The sequence below is a fragment of the Hippopotamus amphibius genome, chromosome 14 (assembly GCF_030028045.1).
Source record: "Hippopotamus amphibius kiboko isolate mHipAmp2 chromosome 14, mHipAmp2.hap2, whole genome shotgun sequence".
Taxonomy (NCBI): domain Eukaryota; kingdom Metazoa; phylum Chordata; class Mammalia; order Artiodactyla; family Hippopotamidae; genus Hippopotamus; species Hippopotamus amphibius.
The window spans coordinates 9,798,561-9,821,432 of NC_080199.1; the positions used below are offsets into that span (position 1 = coordinate 9,798,561).

At 39.1% G+C, this 22,872-nt stretch overlaps 1 protein-coding gene across 1 annotated transcript in view; it reads left to right on the forward strand.

Annotated features, from left to right (window-relative positions):
• Positions 1-22,872, forward strand: part of NALCN (sodium leak channel, non-selective) — a 305,890-nt gene that overhangs the window by 145,736 nt on the left and 137,282 nt on the right. The window lies entirely within an intron of this gene.

Below are 22,872 nucleotides of genomic sequence, written 5' to 3' on the forward strand. Positions count from 1 at the left end.
ATTTTTTAAGTTCTTTATTGGAATATAATTGCTTTACACTCTTGTACCGGCTTTTGAGGTACACCAAAGTGAACCAGCTGTATTTATACATATATCCTCATATCCCCTCCCTCCCACGACTCCCTCCCACCCTCCCTGTCCTGGCCCTCTAAAGGCATCACCCATCATCAAGGTGATCTCCCTTTGTTATATAGCAACTTCCCACTAGCTATCTCTTTTACATTTGATGTAAATATGTCTATGCTACTCTCTCACTTCGTCCCAGCTTCCCCTTCGCCCCCCACCCCCCAACCCCATGTACCCCAGTCCATTCTCTGCATCTGCATCCTTATTCTTGCCCTGTCACTGGGTTCATCAGTATCATTTTTTTTTTTTTTTTAGATTCCATATATATGAGTTAGCATACACTATTTGTTTTTCTCTTTCTGGCTTACTTTACTCTGTGTGACAGGTAATATTCCATTGAATATATGTGCCACATCTTCTTTATCCATTCACCTGTTGATGGGCATTTAGGTTGCTTCCATATCCTGGCTATTGTAAATAGTGCTGCAATGAACATTATGGTACTTTTTTTTTGGATTATGGTTTTCTCTGGGTATATGCCCAGTAGTGGCATTACTGGGTCATATGGTAGTTCTATTTTTAGTTTTTTAAGGAACCTCCAAACTGTTTTCCATAGTGGCTGTACCAACTTACAGTCCCACCAACAGTGCAGGAGAGTTCCCTTTTCTCCACACCCTCTCCAACATTTATTGTTTCTAGATTTTTTGAGGATGGCCATTCTGACCAGTGTGAGGTGATACCTCATTGTGGCTTTGATTTGCATTTCTCTAATGATTAGTGATGTTGAGCATCTTTTCATGTGCTTGTTGGCCATCTGTATGTCTTCTTTGGAGAAGTGTCTATTTAGGTCTTCCTCCCTTTTGTGGATTGGGTTATTTGCTTTTTGGTATTAAGCTGCATGAGCTGCTTATATATTTTGGAGATTAATCCTTTGTCCGTTGCTTCATTGGCAAGTATTTTCTCCCATTCTGAGGGTTGTCTTCTTGTCTTGTTTATGGTTTCTTTCACTGTGCAAAAGCTTTTAAGTTTCATTAGGCCCCATTTGTTTGTTCTTGATTTTATTTCCATGATTCTAGGAGGTGGGTCAAAAAGGATCTTGCTTTGATGCATGTCATAGAGTGTTCTGCCTATCTTTTCCTTTAGGAGTTTTATAGTGCCTGGCCTTACATGTAGGTCTTTAATCCATTTTGAGTTTCTTTTGTGTGTATGGTGTTAGGAAGTGTTCTAATTTCATTGTTTTACATGTTGCTGTCCAATTTTCCCAGCACCACTTATTGAAGAGGCTGTCTTTTTTCCATTGTATATTCTTGCCTCCTTTGTCAAAGATAAGGTGCCCATATGTGCTTGGGCTTACCTCTGAGTTCTCTATTCTGTTCCATTGATCTTCCTTTCTGTTTTTGTGCCAGTACCATACTCTCTTGATCACTGTGGCCTTGTAGTATAGCTTGAAGTCAGGAAGCCTAATTTCACCAACTCCATCTTTCCTTCTCAAGATTGCTTTGGCTATTCGGGGTCTTTTGCATTTCCATACAAATCATAAGATTTCTTGTTCTAGTTCTGTGAAAAATGCTGTTGGGAATCTGATAGGGATTGCATTGAATCTGTAAATTGCTTTGGGTAGGATAGTCATTTTCACAATGTTGATTCTTCCAATCCAAGAACATGCTATGTCTCTCCATCTGTTTGTATCATCTTTGATTTCTTTCATCAGTGTCTTATAGTTTTCTGCATACAGATCTTTTGCCTCCTTAGGCAGGTTTATTCCTAGGTATTTTATTCTTTTTGTTGTAATGGTAAATGGGAGAGTTTCCTAAATTTCTTTTTCTGCTTTTTCGTTGTTAGTGTATAGGAATGCAAGAGATTTCTGTGCATTAATTTTGTATCCTGCTACTTTGCTAAATTCATCAATTAGTGCTAGCAGTTTTCTGGTAGAATCTTTAGGGTTTTCTATGTATAATATCATGTCATCTGCAAAGAGTGACAATTTTACTTCTTCTTTTCCAATTTGGATTCCTTTTATTTCATTTTCTTCTCTGATCGCTGTGGCTAAAACTTCCAAAACTACTTTAAATAATAGTGGTGAGATAGATGCAAAAATCCTCAACAAAATACTACTAACAGAATCCAACAGCACATTAAAAAGATCATACACCATGATCAAGTGGGGTTTATCCCTGGGATGCAAGGATTCTTCAATATACACAAATCAATCAATGTGATACATCATATCAACAAATTGAAGGATAAAAACCATTTGACAACCTCAATAGATGCGGAAAAAGCTTTTGACAAAATTCAACATCCATTTATGATAAAAACTCTCCAGAAAATGGGCATAGAAGGAAATTACCTCAACATAATAAAAGCCATATATGAGAAACCAAAAGCCAACATTGTTCTAAATGGTGAAAAACTGAAAGAATTCCCTCTAAGAACAGGAACAAGACAAGGGTGCCCACTCTCACCGTTATTATTCAACATAGTTTGGGAAGTAGTTCAGTTTTAATATTTACAGTGGTGTCTTCTAAAGAATACAGGTGTCTGAGCACATTTTCAGGATTGTCAGATTATGTGTCAATTCTAATATCCTGGACATGATCTAATAGAATGAGATGCAGAAACCAGTAAAGATGAAAGATAGGGGTTTTAACACCTATAAATGAAAATATAGCAGAATTTTAAAGTTATTAATTTTAAAACATTTAAAGTTTGCTTCTAAGTATTTGTGAGAGTTAACATTTTAAATCTGTTTTACAGTTCATATATATTTTTATGTCAGGCATAATCTAGAAGGAAGTTTGGATTTTCGATATATAAGTTTCATAAACATTTCACATTTGAAATGTCTTTAAAAGATCATCTAGTTTATACCTCAGTATTCTCATTAGAATTCACTTAGGCTAAAAAGAAAGTTAAAAACTAATCAATCCATAAAAAACTTATGTAGAAGATACAGCCCCTAATCTGAAGGATTCTGAATTTAATTCCATGAGAATTTGGAAATATGGAAAAATGTAATGACCAAGACAAGATATATCTATATATTTTCGCTATAAGCTGGAATAGTGTGCCTGTTATATGGGAAGAATGGTCTTGAGCTAAGAACAACATATAATGTTTTTTTAAAAAACGTAAGTTTTGAGGGCAAAATTGTCTATAACATAATAGCCTAATGTAGCCTGTTGTTTTTTTTTTTTAAATCTTAACAGGTTAATACAGTCCAGGTTATTATTTGTTTTTAATCTTGCGCTAAATGTGTTACTAATCACCAAGCATTTGTTGAGTGCCTGTCAATAGCCAGGCAGTCTTGGTGATCCTGAGACTTAAACAATTAGTTCCCAGTCTTCAAGGATTCCCAGGTGAGGGGGGTGACCATTCAGTAAGCATAAAACAAGACGGGCTTTGATAAAGGCAAACACAAGGTGCTCTGGGAGCTTAGAGGCAAGGTCCATAAATAAGCAGGATGGAAAAATCCAGGAAGCCTCCCTGGAACAGGAGGTTAGTAAAGAACAGCTGGATGGAGCCGGGAGACATGCAGAGAACAGTGTTCCGGGTCGTGGGGACAGCATGTGCTGAAGGTCTGAACGGAGCCATGACTTGTTCCAGAACTTAAATGAGAAAGGACAGTCGATGACAAGAGGAGGACATAAAGCGGAGGAACTTTTAAGTTGGTGAAAGCATGATCGTGGTTAAATGTCGATCAGAGAGAGCAAGCAGAGGGCAGTGAGATGTGTGCACTAAAGCGGACCCGGCAGAGGATCCGAAGGCGGCCTGCGGACCACCGGCACGGGATTGGCAGGTGTTGAGCTCGGGGGTCGGGTGGTCTGGGAGGACAGCAAGCCAAGCCGAAAGTCACAGCGAGCCTTGGTTCACTTACTGCCACTGTGCAGGCGACAGGCAGGATCGGGCACCGCTGCCCAGGTGCCATGCTCCCCACAGGCAGTGCTGGGTAAGGGGCGGATGGGCCTGCCCATGGTCAGACCACGTAGGATTGGCCCGGAACCAGAGGGCCAGCTCTTCCTCCGGGGATGGAGGGATGCAAGCAAAGATGACAGTGTTGTCATCAAGGCCACCTTCTCTTAGGCTGCCCCCTCACTGTCCCCTCATCAGGTAAATACCAAGAGCAGACCTCCATCTTTGTTATCACTGTCCCTCCGTCAGGCCAGTTTAATTCAGCTCCCACCAAGGGTCAGCGATTGTTCTAGGCCTGGGGCAGGGGAGGGGGGCCAGTACCAAACAGAAACAACCCTTATGTATTTATTACACAGACCTCTCTTAATTTCATGCCTTATCTTCATTTTTTTACCCTTTCCTCTCATTTCACCCCACCAATTTTATATCCTTTACCCAAACCTCTTTGAGCCAGATGACTTTTGGAGTGCAGAATATTCCAGATATTGTAAGGGTGAGATCACCCTCCAGAGCTGTTTGAATCAGCACCCTGTAACCAACACATTAATATTTCTGTAGCCAAACATCAACCTTCAGACAAAGAAGGATAAATAATACAGTAAATAAGTCATAGTGCAGATCAGACTTTTGCCGCTAAATGAGCTACCAACAAAACAAAACAAAACAGAACAAAACAAAACGCTTCTGGGTGTTTTAAAAATGTTTTGAATATTGAAGTTGTGAATAAGGGCTGTGGACCTGCATGTGCAAGCATCGTGGATAAGAGTCTGTACTTTCTGCTCCATCACTTTTTAGTTATATGACACCAAATTAATTATTCTTTTAAGCTTTTGTTTTTTCACATCTAAAATGTAGGCACAAATGGTATTTTCCTCATACCATTTTGTGTGTTGAACGATATACAAAAACAACCCAACTCTGGGCTTAGAAAGCATTAAAAAAGTGATAACCTATATATTTTAAATTGGCATAATACAAAGGCTACTCTGTATTAAAGACAAGGCTGCTTTAGATCCAGCCCTGCCTTAGCTCCTTGGGATTTGCTCTGGTTTTCCAGCCATAACAGTAATCAAATAGCACTGCATTTTCAGATCTCCAATTACTCAATTGTGCTTTTCCGCCTGATTACTGTGACCATCTTAATGAAAGCAGCCAGCGACACTGGCGCCCCTAATCAGTTATCCAGCAGCTGACGGTGCTGACACGGAAAGTAACTAGATTTCTCCTCGCGTAGGAACACAGTTAAGAGTTAAATCCCATGAAACATAATCGAATCTTGCAAGAAATGCTGAAAATATTACAATTACAAAAAGCCGTCATTATCATGCCCAGTCAAATAAAGCACCATCCGTTAGTGGCACTTGCCTGATAGGAAACAATCAGGAAAGATGGTTATAAACACAAGGCAGCCGATCCTAGATTTCTGCAGGTCTTGCTCCCTTCCCTCCTCATAGGATGTCTCTGTCATTACTCAGTGGCTGAGTGTTGAGGTAGGTTGGTTAATTATATTATTAGCCAAAGCACCGCACATTAGGAGAACAGATTTTCTGCAAGAAAAAATTGCGTGATCCATCCCAACGCAAAATCGAAACTTTTAAAATCAGCAGTTGTTTGTATTACCTTTATTTGGATCCAGGCCCTCTTGGAGGCTGGCTGGCCCCAGCACACACAGGAAAGTAATCGCAGGAGCACGTGAGAGGCTCAAGAGAGCACTGACTGTGAAGAAAGGAGTCCAGCAGAGCCAGGAGGAGCTTTCTTGGCAAAGGGGACTTAGCATCTGTGCTAGGAGATCGTTACTTTGGCTGTTTCTGGAACCTGGCCTTGATCCAGCCATCCAGAGGGGCTATAGTCTTTCTAGGGAAATAGGACTAGATGTTAAACCAAACACTGGGTTGATTGGACCTGATTGTATGTTGGGCTCCAGCAAACCTGCTGTGAGACCCCTCTAAGAGGAGCTGACATGGACACAGGAAGCTGGTTTCCCTTCCAAATCCTAAGAATAGAACCCCGGAGGGGCAGAGGGACATGGGAGACAACAGCAACCCGGCTACACTAAGTGACCACCCAGAGCCTTGACCCTCTAACACAGCTCCACCCACACTGGAAGTCCCCCTTCTCGAGATACTCAGAGGTGAAAGGATGCTAAAGGATTATTCCATGGGTTCCCCAGTGGGTCTCCCTGCCTCATTCGACCGACCACACTGCAGCCTGTGTTCCATCTGCAGTCAAACTGATCCTTCTAATCTGTAAATTCTTATGACTCTCTCCTATTTTAAATGCTTTGAGATTTTCCTCTCCCTCAAAATAACAAACTTGTAATAGGGTTTTCAGTATCTTTTCATTTCTGGCCCCATTTGCCTCTTTGGGCTATTTCAGGATTTCCCCCAACACAACTTTCAAAGCCAGAAGTGGCATCTATCTTTTTTTTTAATTTTTTGGCCACACAGCGTGTGGGATCTTAGTTCCCTGACCAGGGATGGAATCCGCACCCCCTGCCTTGGAAGCTCGGAGTCTTAACCACTGGGCTGCCAGGGAAGTCCTGACGGCGTCTGTCTTGCTCACTTAAATCCTCCATGTTTAGGACAATCCTTGCCACAGGGTAGCTGGTGAATAGGTGTTTGGATGAAGAATGAATAACAATGCTGGACCAGAACAAACCTCTCTGATCCGTCCACACCGTATCAGGCTCAACAGGACAGATTCCTTCTTCGCTGTTGTCACAGCTCTGGGACCCCATCAGCCTCCATCACTGCCCTTACTGTTATCCCATCACCAATGTCTGCATAATTCTATCTGAATGCTTTGACTGCAAGTAGCAGAAAATTGACTCCAACTGACTTAATTAGGAAATTTATCTCACAAAATTCAAGGGATTAGGTAGACATCAGGAAGCCAGGACTCTGGATCTTTCACTGAAATACTCCCAGTTGTTGTCATGGTTGACTTATGTGCCCCTCAAAGATATGTTGAAATCCTAAACCTCAGTAGCCCCAAAATGTGACCTTATTTGGAAATAGAGATAATCAAGTTAAAATTAGGTCATTAGGGTGAACCCTAATCCAGTATGACTGATATTCTATAAAAAGGGGAGATTTTGACACCGACACAGACATACACAGAGAGAAGAGGATGTGAAGACACACATGGGGAAGATGGCCATGTGATTGGCGTGACATCTACAAGCCAAGGACCTCCAAGAATGTCAGAAAGCACCTGAAGCAGAAGAGGCAAAGAGAATCCTTCAGAGTGAGGCTTCAGAGGGAGCACAGTCCTGCCAAACTGTGATTTCTGACAGCTAGCCTCCAGAACTGTGAGATAGTAAGTTCCCACTGTTTGAAGCCACCCAGTTTTGGGTACCAGCAGCCCTAGCAAACCAATGCGGTTTCCTTCTCCATGTGTTATCTTCTTGTGTTAACAAAATATAGCATTTCCAGGCTTCATGATAGAATATGAAAGAAGGGGAGTCATCTCTGCCCAGGTCTCCTTCTTAGAAGCAAGGGCACCTTCCCCAGTACCTTCTCCCTCACTCCTCCCCACCAGCAAACCTGCTCTCATCTCTTACAGGCAGGATTGGGTCACTTGGTCACTGCTAAATGAATCACTGGCAAGATGGCTGGAGTCAAGGTGATTGGCTTGGATTCATCATAGGGGAAGAAATGGATATTGGGGTGACAACCACAGAAACCACTACAATGGTCAGACCAAAACCTGGACAAGATTTCTCTCTCCCATCTCTGCCTCTGAAGCTCCCCTATGTCCTATGCAAACAGGCTGTGTAGATAGACACGGAATAGAGGGAGGGCCAGTGTTTAATTTCTCTCCCAGAAGCACCTGGGCCTCAGCTCCTTTCCTAGATGCCCAAATAGGACCTTCCAAGCACCAGCATAGGGCCCGGCACGTAGCGGATTCCTGCCTTTCCTCTTTTTTATGGTCACTTCTGTCACACGCCATGGACACGGATGCAAGGTCTCATCTGCTCTACTAGACAGCAAGTAGCTTGAGGTTGGCGGCACTGTGCTCTTCTCTCCTGACACCTCTCAGAACACTTACTAACACTGTGTGGTGGGATCTGTAGCATCAGGAAGCAGAAACGGAGGAAACAGCCAGAGGAGCCTTGGCACAAACCCCGTGAGATGGAGGAAAGGAGCCTCAATGTTTTCAATGCGGAAAAAAAAAAAAAAGGACATATTGATACAATTTAATAAAATAACTTTGTCATCTCAAGCTAATAACTTTCTCTTCTAATTTGGACCAAACAGACACACTGCTAAATAAAAATAACAAGATCAAGTCCTGCTGTGAGGCAGTATCCTGCCGTTCCTGTTTTGTTGGGACTCATAGGTTGTGTTATAAGGAGAACAATTAGATTAGCTTTTCATGAAGGCACAGCCCACACAGATCAGGAGACAGGTTGCTCTAGGCAAGAGCCACCCACCTTTGTGTAACAAAGACAAAAACAATTTGCGTTTTCTCCTGATTACCTGACAAAAGCTCATGTGCACAGTTTCACCAGTATTTTTGTTCTGTTTATCCCTCCACTTAGTATATGAAGCAACTTTCTTCTGTGTTGCAAAAATACTTGCAATAAACATCCACTGTACATCTTTAACCAGCTCATTCTCTCTATTCCTTTTAATTTCCTACTAAAACAATAGTAAGCAGGTCTCATTTGTTTTGCATTCCTATAAATGGGGATAGTTTTTATTCATAAATAATAATACACTACCCTCCATAACACAGGGTACTTGAATTTTAATATTATGTATTTGATATGTTTTCTTAATTTGCATTCTCTAAATGCTGATTACTTGCTCTATTGAATTTTCACTTACAAAATCATGTCCAAAGCAGTTATACAATATAAGCAGTAAATGCTATAAAACACTTAATTACAAATTAATTTCCCTGTTTCCTCTCACCACCAGAATGACTAATCATGCTTTTAGTTGCATTGAAAGAATTAGTGAGAGATTTGAAGAAACAACTTGCCCCTTAATATTTTTCAGCATTTGCCAGATGTAGAGTTTGACTACATTTTAAATCAATTTAGGGTTTATTTTATCTTCAAAAGGATAATTAGTTCAATTTATATTGCTGAAATCTTTATTAATTCTTGTTTCTTACTGTTTGGCCTTCCATGTATTTTTAATTTTTTCCTGATATATTTCAGGCATGCAAAGGTATATAAAGAATAACAAAATGCATTCATTCTTCTACGGCCATGTGCAGTTTAAGAAGCAGATTAGCAGTGGTTGCGAAGTCCTTGAGCACCTGCCCCTCACCCCTCTCCTCCCTTTCCCATAGGGAACCACTTTTCTGAACTTGATGTCCTCAGTACATCCCTTTATGCTTTGAGTGTATATATAGGCATCAGCTGAGAATCATGTATCTTTTTGCATAATTTAAACCCACCTCCTGTGGTCTCATACTGCACTGTTTCTTCTGCTAGTTGCTTTTCTGGCTCAACACTGTTGGTGAGATTTACCAATATGAGTACATGGAGGTATATTTTATTTATTTCCCTTGGGGTATAATATGCAACTCCACATATATATAGTGCACTATTCATAGAAACATAGCACAGTTTATCTTCTGGTTCCCCCGTGTGGTAGGTGAATTCCCAAATGGGCCACCAGGACATCTGACCCTCTACATAATCTCTTCCCTTTGGGTTTGGGCAGGACTTGTGAGTGTGATGGGATTTCACTCCTGTGAATAGGTTGCTAATGACTGAACTGGAGTCAATCAAAAAGGAGGTTATCTTGGGTGGGCCTGGCCTAATCAGAGGGACTGGACCCTTCCTGAAGAGAGAGATTCAAAGCAAGAGAGGGTCTCCAGTTGGCTTAGGAGAAGTAAGCTGCCACGTTGTGAAGGGCCATGTGGCTGGGACCAGAGAGAGGGTGGCTTCTGGGGGCTGTGAGCAAGGAACCAGGACCCTCAGGCCCGCGTCCACAGGAAGGGAATTCTGACAACCACGTAAATGAGGGTCGGAGATCCCAAGCTGCAGATGAGACCGCAGCCCAACCTGCACCCTGACTGCAGTCTCCGAGACCCTGAGCAGGGAACCCAATTCTACCAGTGCTCACACTCTGACCTACAGAAACTGTGAGATAATCAGTGAGTGCTGTTTTAAGCCATTAAATGTGTGGTCATTTGTTACACAGAAATAGAAAACTAATGTGTGCAGGTTTGAGGTGTTTGTTTCTAATATCTCGTGACTCCAAACAGTGCTGCTCTGAACATTGCATGTTAACTTGTGCGCATCTAAATACTGCACATGTGACATTCTGCACACGTGACCATATTGTCAGGGTGTGTATCTAAGAATAGAATTGCTGGAATAAAGATATCTTCAACTTGAATAGTGATAAACTTACATTCCAAAGTACTTTTACCAATTTATCCGGCATCAGCGATACATGAGAATGTTCTCAACTTCACAGCTCAGCAACATTTGGTCTTGTCAGACTTTGTTTTCCTTTAAAGATTTAGCTCTTCGTTTAACCTGAATTGATTGTTGTGGCTGCTGTGAGCTAGGGAACAGTCTTATTTCTGTTTCTCTAACCCATTGTCACAGTATCGTTTATTAACTAGTCTGTATGTTCCCCACGGTTCTGCGATGCCAGCTGTGTCATCAGACAACTCCACGTGTGTCCCCAGGTCGAGTCACACTCACTCCCTTTTCATCTCCTTTTACCACGGAATTTCTTTTTGGTCAACCTCCAGTGAAGCCCAGTGCATATCCAGCTTAGCAAACTCCACCTTTCAAGGGTCCTTGACTTTGCCTCTTGTACGTGACGCAACATTAAAAATCAGACTCTAGCAGAGCTCATAAATTCCCTAGGGAAGATGCCTTTTCTTGACTCAAGCTGCCTGTTCGTTTTTGGTCCTGGGGTTTCCATTTTATTCCTGGGATCTTCACTAAGCCTGTTAAAGGATATTTGTTGTGTGTTGTCCAGAATTTCCTGTGGTTTTTAAATCATCTTTTCATAAATATGATCAGACACAGAGGTTCAGTAATAAATTTTCTTAAATATTTATTTATTTGTTTGTTTATTTATTTATTTATTGTTATTGGCTGTGTTGGCTCTTCGTTGCTGCATATGGGCTTTCTCTAGTTGCGGTGAGCGGGGGCTACCCTTCATTGCAGTGTGTGGGCTTCCCATTGCAGTGGCTTCTCATTGCGGAGCACGGGCTCTAGGTGCATGGGCTTCAGTAGTTGTGGCACATGGGCTCAATAGTTGTGGTTCACAGGCTCAGTGGTTGTGGCACACGAACTTAGTTGTTCCGCAGCATGTGGGATCCTCCCGGACCAGGGATCAAACCCTTGTCCCCTGCATTGGCAGGCGGATCCATAACCACTGCGCCACCAAGGAAGCCCAGTAATAAATTTTTGAGACAAAAAAAGAAAGGAAGAAAGAAAAGAAAACCACTCTTTTGACTATCTTTCGGATAGATAGCTTTATTTTTTTTCTATAGGCACAACCCGAGGCCAGGCATCCTAGGTCTGCCTTCTCCATCTGCAGCCTCACATCTCTTTGCATTTGTCTGCATTACAGATATTATTTCCACTTTCTTTTTTTTTTTAGTTGAGATTATTTATTTATTTATTTTAATTTTATTTTTTGGCTGCACCGCTCAGCATGTGGAATCTTAGTTCCCTGACCAGGAATGGAACCTGTGCCCCCTCCATTGGAAGCACAGAGTCTTAACCACTGGACTGCCAGGGAAGTCCCTTCGCTTTGATTCTTACATCCCCATGTTTATACTCCCCTCGTCTGCTCCACCCCCGAAAGTTTTCCACAGATATTGCAGACATCCTTTCACAGCGAAGACTAAATAGATCGTGTGCGTATTTTGTTGTTGTTTATAATTCAGACAGCATTCTCCCATGTGATGGAGCTCCGCAGTGCCCACACAGGAACCAACGTACTAACTTTCATTGATGGCAAAGTTGAGCACATGAGGACCAACTCAACTTATCCCCTAATAGACACATAAGAAAGACCTCAAGCCAGAGGGTGAAATGTGCTCCAGTAGATGTAGTCCAGCTGTAAAGCAATATCAAAGATATCCTGAAGTGTATTTAAAAATTCTGAGAACCTGTTATGTATGATGTATTATGCTTCCAAATATCTTTACTTTTTAACAAGAGAGGAAGAGAATGCTTCCAAGGAAGGACGTCTGCAGGGCTTTATGAAGAGTTGCCGTCAGGGGTAAATGATTCCACAGGAGGATCTGGGTCCTGGCATTAGATGAGAGTATTCCATGTAAGGAAAACAGCGGATGTAAATCAGAGACGTGGAGAATCACAGGGTGTAGAGGGACATATGAAAGGAACTACGGTGTCCAGCTGGAGCCTGACCATTGCGGGGGGTCTTCAGAGGTTGGGATTGTGACTCGGGGAAGCCACTGAAGATTTTTACTCTTTCTTTGTTATTTTTCCTGGAGAATAGTGCAAGAGCTATTTTGAGGAAGTTTACACTAGAAGAAATGTTATTTCTCTGAGGAGGTTTTTCATTGAACAAAACACTTTTATTGACCAAAGACAAAAATTTACGATCAGGTGAGGAATTTCGCACATCTTCAGGGCAGTCGGGGAGGTAATTTTTTATTTTATCTGTGTGGCCATTATTGTGTCAAATCTTCCACAGTCTCATAAAGTCAGTCCCATCTGAGGCTTTAAGCCAAATTGTCATCCGTGTCTGGACATGCCTCTGCAATAGAAACTAGCAATTTGGGTTAAATTTTAAAGTAATGCAATATATAGCTTAATGTTACCACCCCCTCAAAAGACCTGCAAAATTAACACTGTTTCCTCTCTGCGATAGCATCCGAGGTTCTTTGTCTTCTATTTGAATTTATTTTTGTGGTGATTCATCAGTGGCATAGGGATAAAGTATTATCCTGTGCTCTTCCTGTTGGAGGATGATTTTAATGCAGCTTGAATCACATAGAGATGGCCTTCTTTTCCTTTGGCCATGTGTGGATGTCATTGACCGCTGAACTGCAGTGTTCAAGGAATTATTACATTCCTTGAATAAAATATCCTTTTCTTCCAGAAGCATACTCTTTGGGGGAGAACCTTTTTTTTTTTGCACCCATCATATTTTGGTGGTTTTCTACCAATCATCTTATTTGCAGTTTTCCAACTGGTCATTACCGTGTTACATTAATATTATTTTAATAATCACTCTCCTCCCTTTCACCAACTTCAGAAATCAGTAAGAGTCATTAATGAGGAATATTTGTGTCTCTCCTTCAGTTAAGATGAGCTTCTGGGGGCGTTTATTTTCACTGATGAAAAGCTAACTGTACTTTAAATATTTTGTTGAGTCTTGCTTGCAAAATGCACAATCTCTAATATTCTGTCATGGTTACATACAATTCCCCATCAAGAAAAAAGAACAATAGTAAATATCTTAGACGCTTATTAGGAAGGTGAAAAGAAATAATAGACGTAGACTAGTTAACATTGTGCTGACAATGTAACAGGGAATCAACACGCAGTAGCAGCTAGTGTTTTTCTTCACTGACGTGGAAATCCAGCTTCTTAGCATGAATCTCTAAATTGCTAGCAGTAATCACATAGCCCAGCATTAATGGGTCCCTCAGTAAATGATTGGGACGTTAACTGGAGAGCAAGTATTCAGTTTTCTGTATTGCACTGAAGGTTTAAAAATCAGCCCCCATTCTGGTTTAGACTTTTCTTTTTGTCAGTCCTCTGCAACTTTCAACAAAAATGTAAAAAAATAAAAAATTATATTACAGATTTCTGCTGGCACCTGAAACAGCTTATCATTCACTATCCCACATCTGGACCTAAACACAGGATCATTTAATGACTGATGAATAGATTCGTTCTTTCCCCATTGCCCACCCCTTGGGTACAACTGTCTGCCTCTGCAGAGGACACTCTCCAGCCTTCTCGAACACCTCCTCTATGAATCAGGGTGAAAACCTTAATGTCCAGGAAACATGACGGAATAAAGTTCAGAAAAAAACCCAAAAAACAAAAACAAACAAACAAAAAAACCCAGCTCTTTGTAGCATTATTTACCATTGTGAAAATTTTAAAACAGCTTTAATGTTCAATCATCATAGAATGTCTAAGTAAACTTTGACTATGGTGGCATATTATACAGTTATCAAAACCGTATGTTTACAGAATAATTGAGGTTAGTCATGAGTGACATAAATGGTAGTAACCAAAAATTAAACCAAGGAGCCTAATACAACACTGTATTTGCAGCTGGCTTCAGTTTTGTTTCCAGTACGTGTGTATCTCTGGGGGGAAAAAAAATGGTATAATTTTCAAATTCTACAACAAATTCTAAAAAGTATACACAGCCTGAATTATAAGTGACATTTTATTCTTTATGCCTTCTGGTATTTCCAAACTTGGGGCAATGAATGGCTTCTTGGTTTAAAAAAATGGAGATAGGTAGGTAGGTTGGTAGATAGATTTAAAGTTTAATTTATAATTACACATCAGAAAGACAAAATAATTATCTCATTTTTTTAAATGAAAAGAACATTAGCTGATAAAATTTTAAATGAAGAAAAGTATAGATATAGATATAACAGGGATATGAAAATTGTAGAAGACTAATTTCAGCTATATAATAAGACAGATTTTACTTTTTGACTTGTAACATTAGCTGTATTAAAGTCATTTCAATTGAATATTTATTGATAAACAACTATCAACTTTATTCTCAAGGCATTAGAGTACTAAATAAGCACTGTCAAGATAGAAGCAAGGCTTTGTACTTTATGCTTTCAATAAAAAGGAGCAGACAATATAATTTTCAGTAAAGCTTTTTATTTGTGAACTTAGAGTGAAGAAAAATGAGAAATCAAAGCCCATTAAAAGAGAGCAAAAAATAGACAATTTCCATTTCTAAAGTGTAGGGTTTTATAATATGCAAAAATATAGGCGTTTCCTGACCGATGCTGCTTTTTATTTGAAGCCAAATAGAAAAACCTTGTTCTTGAGCATAGTTATAGAAATGGATAGTAAGAAAACACTGGGGAATTTTCTGTGTAGACTCAGTGGCATTTTAGTTACAGAAGTTTTCTTAAGAAATCCTCAGTTTTATTTCACAGTAAGACATACATCTGTGTTCCTAGGAGCATTATTTTGTATGTTACTAAATCTCTATTGCACCCAAAGTAAAATATCAGCTTTCATCTGCAATTGCATAGCACATATTTGCCAGGGAAATGCATCATTTACATTATGAAAATTTAATATGACTGACATTAGCAAAATTACTAATTAAGAAATAGGGCATAAATACTCCAAGAAACTTGACAGTCTGTTCTATGAAGAAAATTAATTCAGAAGTCTCATATTTGCATAAATCTCCAGGTCTCATTTTCACAGCTGTTTGTTCTGTCAGCTAGATGGTTGCATTTCAAAATTATTTTAACATAATCGGTGGGAAGTATACCTTTCAACTAAAAATATCGTGCTCTGCAAGATAGATTGTTGGGGGAAATATAAGTTCATTTAGTTCATCTCAGTATTTTTTCCTTAAATGTTTCTAATACGGGAACTTTAACATTTAAGTCTTAAATTATTAAAATATTTTTATTATTAAAAGAGTTTGTAATTATAGAGTCTCATGAAATTGAAAAGGTTGTGTCCTTTTCATTTGGAAAAATGGTAATGAGTGAACCTTATTTTAGTAAAGAATAAAAAATGCTGGAGATATTTAATTTTCATTAACCAGTCGAGCATAATACAGAGTTTCAGATATGTACCCAGTACTGTGCTAGACAAAGAAGGTAACAATTTTAAATATGATTTAGACTAGCGCATTGTTTGTTTTAGTAATTTAGATAAGGAAAGGAGACCAGCAGTTACTAGATCTTAAGATGTCTTCTTACCTGTAATGTCCTAAAGGACAGCAGGATTTGAAATCAACAGATTCCAGCCTAGAAACCCAGAAACACCACTTGCTATCTGCAAGCCTGGGTCAGTCATTTAAGGCCTCTGCACTTTTGCAGTACTCCATCTATCCATCCAAAATGTACAGTAACTAACACAGGAGTATTGCTGAAATTACTCTAAATAATGGACACTGAACTGCTTTGGGGGTTGTAAAGCACTGTATAAATGCTAGTCATGGCTCAGTGTCTCTTCTCGTGTTCTTAAATCTTACTCTGAAAGAAATCCTAGGAGACTACGAATCAATGATTTGGTCTACATGGTGATTTACGGTGTTATATGTAGAAGTTAACCCACGCATAGCCATTTATAAGAAGAGAGATGATCAGATATACCTACACCCACTTCCATAACTAGAAAAAGAGTCACTAGTTTTTGCAAGTGAGCTTCTGCCATCTTTCCTTTTACTCTTGAAATTATATTTAAGTGTAGACTCTACTTAAAGTAATTTGCTGCTGGAATAGGCATAACATTTTGATTTCTGCTTTGCTTCTAATTACATTCAAGCTCATTTTGACATTTAAGGCCTATTACATTAGTCTAGATTCAGCAAGACTTTTCCATAGTAGTCTAAAATTTGACCAATAAACCAGCATTTTCCCTCTTCTCTCTCTTTTTATTCATTTAAATGGAATGCTTGGCAATAAGTATATTTTAGGAATTATAAAAGCAAAGTAAATAATGTGGGTTCATTTTGAAAAAAAAAGAAAGAAAGCAAAGAACTGCTTGGTTTTTCTTGCCAACATAAAAGACAGTCACAGAATTAATTGAAACCACCAGTTAAAATTTTATTTCTTTCAAAATCAGAAAGAATAAGGCATAATCATTTTACAAAGAAATTAATAGTTTAAATGTTTCTCTTCTATTAACAAGGGTAGTTGATTTCAACAGATCTCAAATTCCAAGAGTTTATATAGAGAGAGAGACATACTTGGCCCCCAAAGGCTTATGACTTTAAAAGTCACTAAATAACTAAACCTTTCAGGACTCTCCAAGCCCTGCAACAAAATTCAGCCAGTGTTTCATTGTATTTTCAGATTCCAGTGTATGTGATGGCTTAGCGCACACAGCTCTTATTTTATGTACCTCCCTACTTTCAGTCCATTTGCTAACACCACGAATTTTACTGTTTATTCCATAAATCCTCTTATCCTGACAGCACTACAAGTCAATTTATGGTATCTATTAGTATCAAAACATTTAGTATACCATTATTCTATAATTTTTATAGGCAGGTTACAATCTGGGAAAATGGACTGCCAGTACCAGTTAAGAGATCCTAGAACAGCAGACACTTACAGCTAGAAGATATCATAGAGATCACTTATTTCAAAGATGAAATAAAGTGATGACATCAGAAACACTGTCACACTTTCATGTATCCAAAGGAAATATCTTCTTAAAAATATAATTTATCATATGTTATTTTGACCTTTACAAAAATAGAATCATACTGTATATGATATAAAAAGTTTCAGTCTAAAAATGATACAAGAATTCTGAAATTTTAACTAGTGTAACTGAAGTTGTTTTTCCTTGGGACAGATTTTTAAATCATTATTAAAAATATTATCTGGGAATTAATTCCCTGGTGGTCCATTGGTTAGGGCTCCATGCTTCTACTGCAGGGGGCACATGTTTGATCCCTGGTCGTGGAACTACATCCCACATGCCACACAGGACAGCCACACACACACACACACACACACACAGATATATCTATATAGTGCTTTTTTTTTTTTTTTTTGCGGGGGGGGATACACCAGGTTCAATCATCTGTTTTTATACACATATCCCCGTATTCCCTCCCTTCCTTGACTCCCCCCCCTTGAGTCCCCCCCCACCCTCCCTGCCCCAGTCCTCTAAGGCATCTTCCATCCTCGAGTTGGACTCCCTTTGTTATACAACAACTTCCCACTGACTATTTTACATTTGGTAGTATATATATGTCTGTGCTACTCTCTCGCTTTGTCTCAGTTTCCCCTTCACCCCCCGCCCCCTCCCATACCTTGAGTTCTCCAGTCCATTCTCTGTATCTGCATCCTTATTCTTGTCACTGAGTTCATCAGTACCATTTTTAGATTCCATATATGTGAGTTAGCATACAATATTTGTCCTTCTCTTTCTGACTTACTTCACTATGTATGACAGATTGTAGTTCTATCCACCTCATTACATATAGCTCCATCTCATCCCTTTTTATAGCTGAGTAATATTCCATTGTATATATATGCCACATCTTCTGTATCCATTCATTTGTTGATGGGCATTTAGGTTGCTTCCATGTCCTGGCTATTGTAAATAGTGCTGCAATAAACATTATGGTACAAGTTTCTTTTGGGATTATGGTTTTCTTTGGGTATATGCCCAGGAGTGGGATGACTGGATCATATGGTAGTTCTATTTGTAGTTTTTTAAGGAACCTCCAAATTGTTTTCCATAGTGGCTGTACCAACTTACAGTCCCACCAACAGTGCAGGAGAGTTCCCTTTTCTCCACACCCTCTCCAACATTTGTGGTTTCCAGACTTTGTGATGATGGCCATTCTGATTGGTGTGAGGTGATACCTCATTGTGGCTTTGACTTGCATTTCTCTGATGATGAGTGATGTTGAGCATCTTTTCATGTGTTTGTTGGCCATCTGTATGTCTTCTTTGGAGAAATGTCTATTGAGGTCTTCTGCCCATTTGTGGATTGGGATATTTGCTTTTTTGGTATGAAGCTGCATGAGCTGCTTGTATATTTTGGAGGTTAATCCTTTGTCCGTTGTTTCATAGGCAATTATTTTTTCCCATTCTGAGGGTTGCTTTTAGTCTTGTTTATGGTTTCTTTTGCTGTGCAAAAGCTTTTAAGTTTCATGAGGTCCCATTCATTTATTCTTGATTTTATTTCCATGATTCTAGGAGGTGGGTCAAAAAGGATGTTGCTTTGATGTATGTCATAGAGTGTTCTGCCTAGGTTTTCCTCTAGGAGTTTTATAGTGTCTGGCCTTACATGTAGGTCTTTAATCCATTTGGAGTTTATTTTTGTGTATGGTGTTAGGAAGTGTTCTAATTTCATTCTTTTACATGTTGCTGTCCAATTTTCCCAGCACCACTTATTGAAGAGCCTGTCTTTTTTCCATTGTATATTCGTGCCTCCTTTGTCAAAGATAAGGTGCCCATATGTGTTTGGGCTTACTTCTGAGTTCTCTATTCTATTCCATTGATCTTCCTTTCTGTTTTTGTGCCAGTACCATACTGTCTTGATCACTATGGCCTTGTAGTATAGTTTGAAGTCAGGAAGCCTGATTCCACCTACTCCATTTTTCCTTCTCAAGATTGCTTTGGCTATTTGGGGTCTTTTGCGTTTCCCTACAAATCGTAAGATTTCTTGCTCTAGTTCTGTGAAAAATGCCATTGGTAATTTGATCGGGATTGCATTGAATCTGTAAATTGCTTTGGGTAGTACAGACATTTTCACGATGTTGATTCTTCCAATCCAGGAACATTGTATGTCCCTCCATCTGTTTGTGTCGTCTTTGATTTCTTTCATCAATGTCTTAAAGTTTTCTGCATACAGATCTTTTGCCTCCTTAGGCAGGTTTATTCCTAGGTATTTGATTCTTTTGGTTGCAATGGTGAATGGGAGAGTTTCCTTAATTTCTCTTTCTGCTCTTCCGTTGTTAGTGTATAGGAATGCAAGAGATTTCTGTGCATTAATTTTGTATCCTGCTACTTTACTAAACTCATCAATTAGTGCCAGCAGTTTTCTGGTAGAGTCTTTCGGGTTTTCTATATATAATATCATGTCATCTGCAAAGAGTGACAATTTTACTTCTTCTTTTCCAATTTGGATTCCTTTGATTTCTTTTTCTTCTCTGATTGCTGTGGCTAAACCTTCCAAAACTATGTTGAATAATAGTGGTGAGAGTGGACACCCTTGTCTTGTTCCTGTTCTTAAAGGGAATTCTTCCAGTTTTTCCCCATTGAGAACGATGTTGGCTTTTGGTTTTTCATATATGGCTTTTATTATGTTGAGGTAATTTCCTTCTATGCCCATTTTCTGGAGAGCTTTTATCATAAATGGATGTTGAACTTTGTCAAAAGCTTTTTCTGCATCTATTGAGATGATCATATGGTTTTTATCCTTCAATTTGTTGATATGATGTATCACGTTGATTGATTTGCGTATATTGAAGAATCCTTGCATCCCAGGGATAAACCCCACTTGATCATGGTGTATGATTTTTTTAATGTGCTGTTGCAGTCTGTTAGCTAGTATTTTGTTGAGGATTTTTGCATCTATATTCATCAGTGATATTGGTCTGTAGTTTTCTTTTTTTGTGACATCTTTGCCTGGTTTTGGTATCAGGGTGATGGTGGCCTCATAGAATGAGTTTGGGAGTGCTCCGCCTTCTGCAATATTTTGGAAGAGTTTGAGAAGGATAGGTGTTAACTATTCTCGAAATGTTTGATAGAATTTGCCTGTGAACCCATCTGGTCCTGGGCTTTTGTGTGTTGGGAGATTTTTAATCACTGCCTCAATTTCTGTACTTGTGATTGGTCTGTTCATGGTTTCTATTTCTTCCTGGTTCAGTCTTGGAAGATTGTATTTTTCTAAGAATGTATCCATTTCTTCCAGGTTATCCAATTGATTGGCATATAGTTGCTTGTAGTAGTCTCTCATGATGTTTTGTATTTCTGAGGTGTCCGTTGTGACTTCTCCTTTTTCATTTCTAATTCTGTTGATTTGCATCTTCTCCCTTTTTTTCTTGACGAGTCTGGCTAATGGTTTATCAATTTTGTTAATCTTCTCAAAGAACCAGCTTTTAGTTTTATTTATTTTTCTTATGGTTTCTTTCCTTTCTTTTTCATTTATTTCTGCTCTGATCTTTATGATTTCTTTCCTTCTGCTCACTTTGGGGTTTGTTTGTTCTTCTTTCTCTAGTTGTTTGAGGTGAAAGGTTAGGTTGTTTATTCGATCATTTTCTTGTTTCTTAAGGTAGGACTGTATTGCTATAAACTTCCCTCTTAGAACTGCTTTTGCTGCATCCCATAGGTTTTGGGTTGTTGTGTTTTCATTGTCATTTGTTTCTAGATATTTTTTGATTTCCTCTTTGATTTCTTTAGTGATTTCTTGGTTGTTTAAGAGTGAATTGTTTAGCCTCCATGTGTTTGTATTTTTTGCAGTTTTTTTCCTGTAATTGATATCTAGTCTCATGGCATTGTGGTCTGAGAAGATGCTTGATATGATTTCAATTTTCTTGAATTTGCTGAGGTTTGATTTGTGACCCAAGATGTGATCTATCCTGGAAAATGTTCCGTGTGCACTTGAGAAGAAAGTGTAGTCTGTCGTTTTTGGATGGAATGTCCTATAAATATCAATTAAGTCGAGATGGTCTAATGTGTCATTTAAAGCTTGTGTGTCTTTATTGATTTTCTGTTTGGATGATCTGTCCATTGATGTAAGTGGGGTGTTCAAGTCTCCCACTATTATTGTGTTCCTGTCGATGTCCCCTTTTATAGCTGTTAGCATTTGCCTTATGTATTAAGGTGCTCCTATATTGGGGGCATAGATATTTACCATTGTGATATGTTCTTCTTGAATGGATCCCTTGATCATTATGTAGTGTCCTTCCTTGTCTCTTTTAATAGTCTTCACTTTCAGGTCTAATTTGTCTGATATGAGTATTGCTACTCCAGCTTTCTTTTGACTTCCATTTGCATGGAGTATCTTTTTCCATCCCTTTACTTTCAGTCTATATGTATTCCTTGGTCTGAAGTGGGTTTCTTGTAGGCAGCATAGAGAAGGGTCTTGTTTTTGTATCCATTCAGCCAGTCTGTGTCTTTTGGTTGGAGCATTTAATCCATTTACATTTAAAGTGATTATTGACATGTGTGTTCCAATTACCATTTTCTGAACTGTTTTGGGTTTGTATTTGTAGGTGTTTTCCTTTTCTTGTGTTTCCTACTTAGAGAAGTTCCTTTAGCACTTGTTGTAAGGCTGGTTTGGTGGTGCTGAATTCTCTTCACTTTTGCTTGTCTGGAAAGCTTTTGATTTCTCCCTCAAATCTGAATGAGATTCTTGCTGGGTAGAGTATTCTTGGCTGTAGGTTTCTCTCTTTCAGGACTTTCAGTATATCCTGCCATTCCCTTCTGGCCTGCAGAGTTTCTGTAGAAAGGTCAGCTGTTATCCTGATGGGTTTTCCCTTATATGTTGTTTGTTGCTTTTCTCTTGCTGCTTTTAATATTTTTTCTTTGTGTTTAATTGTCATTAGTTTGATTAATATGTGTCTTGGTGTATTTCTCCTTGGGTTTATTCTGTATGGGGCTCTCTGTGCTTCTTGGACTTGGTTAATTATTTCTTTTCCCATGTTGGGGAAGTTTTCCACTAGAACCTCTTCAAATATTTTCTCAGACCCTTTCTTGTTTTCTTCTTCTTCTGGGATGCCTATAATTCGAATGTTGGTACGCTTAATGTTATCACTGAGGTCTCTGAGACTGTCGTCTAATCTTTTTATTCTTTTTTCTTTTTCCTGCTCTGTGGCAGTTATTTCCCCCATTCTATCTTCCAACTCACTTATTCGTTCTTCTGCCTCAGTCATTCTGCTGGTTATAGCATCTAGAGTATTTTTAATTTCAGTTATTTTGTTATCCATTGCTGTTTGTTTTTCTGAGTTCTTATGAACTGTTTCTTGTACTTTCTCTATTTTGTTATCGAGATTTTGTATCATTTTTACTATCATTACTCTAAATTCTCTTTCAGGCATTTTTCCTATTTCCTCTTCATTTATTTGGTCTTGTGGGTTTTTTTCCTGCTCCTTTGCCTGCATGGTGTTTCTTTGTTTCCTCATGGTTGTCCAAGCTTTTGGGGTTGCTTGTCCGTCTATGTCGGGCTCCCCGCAGCCCTTTCTGGTGTCCGAGGCCGTCTGCTGGTGTTCAGCTGGTTCTCTGTGG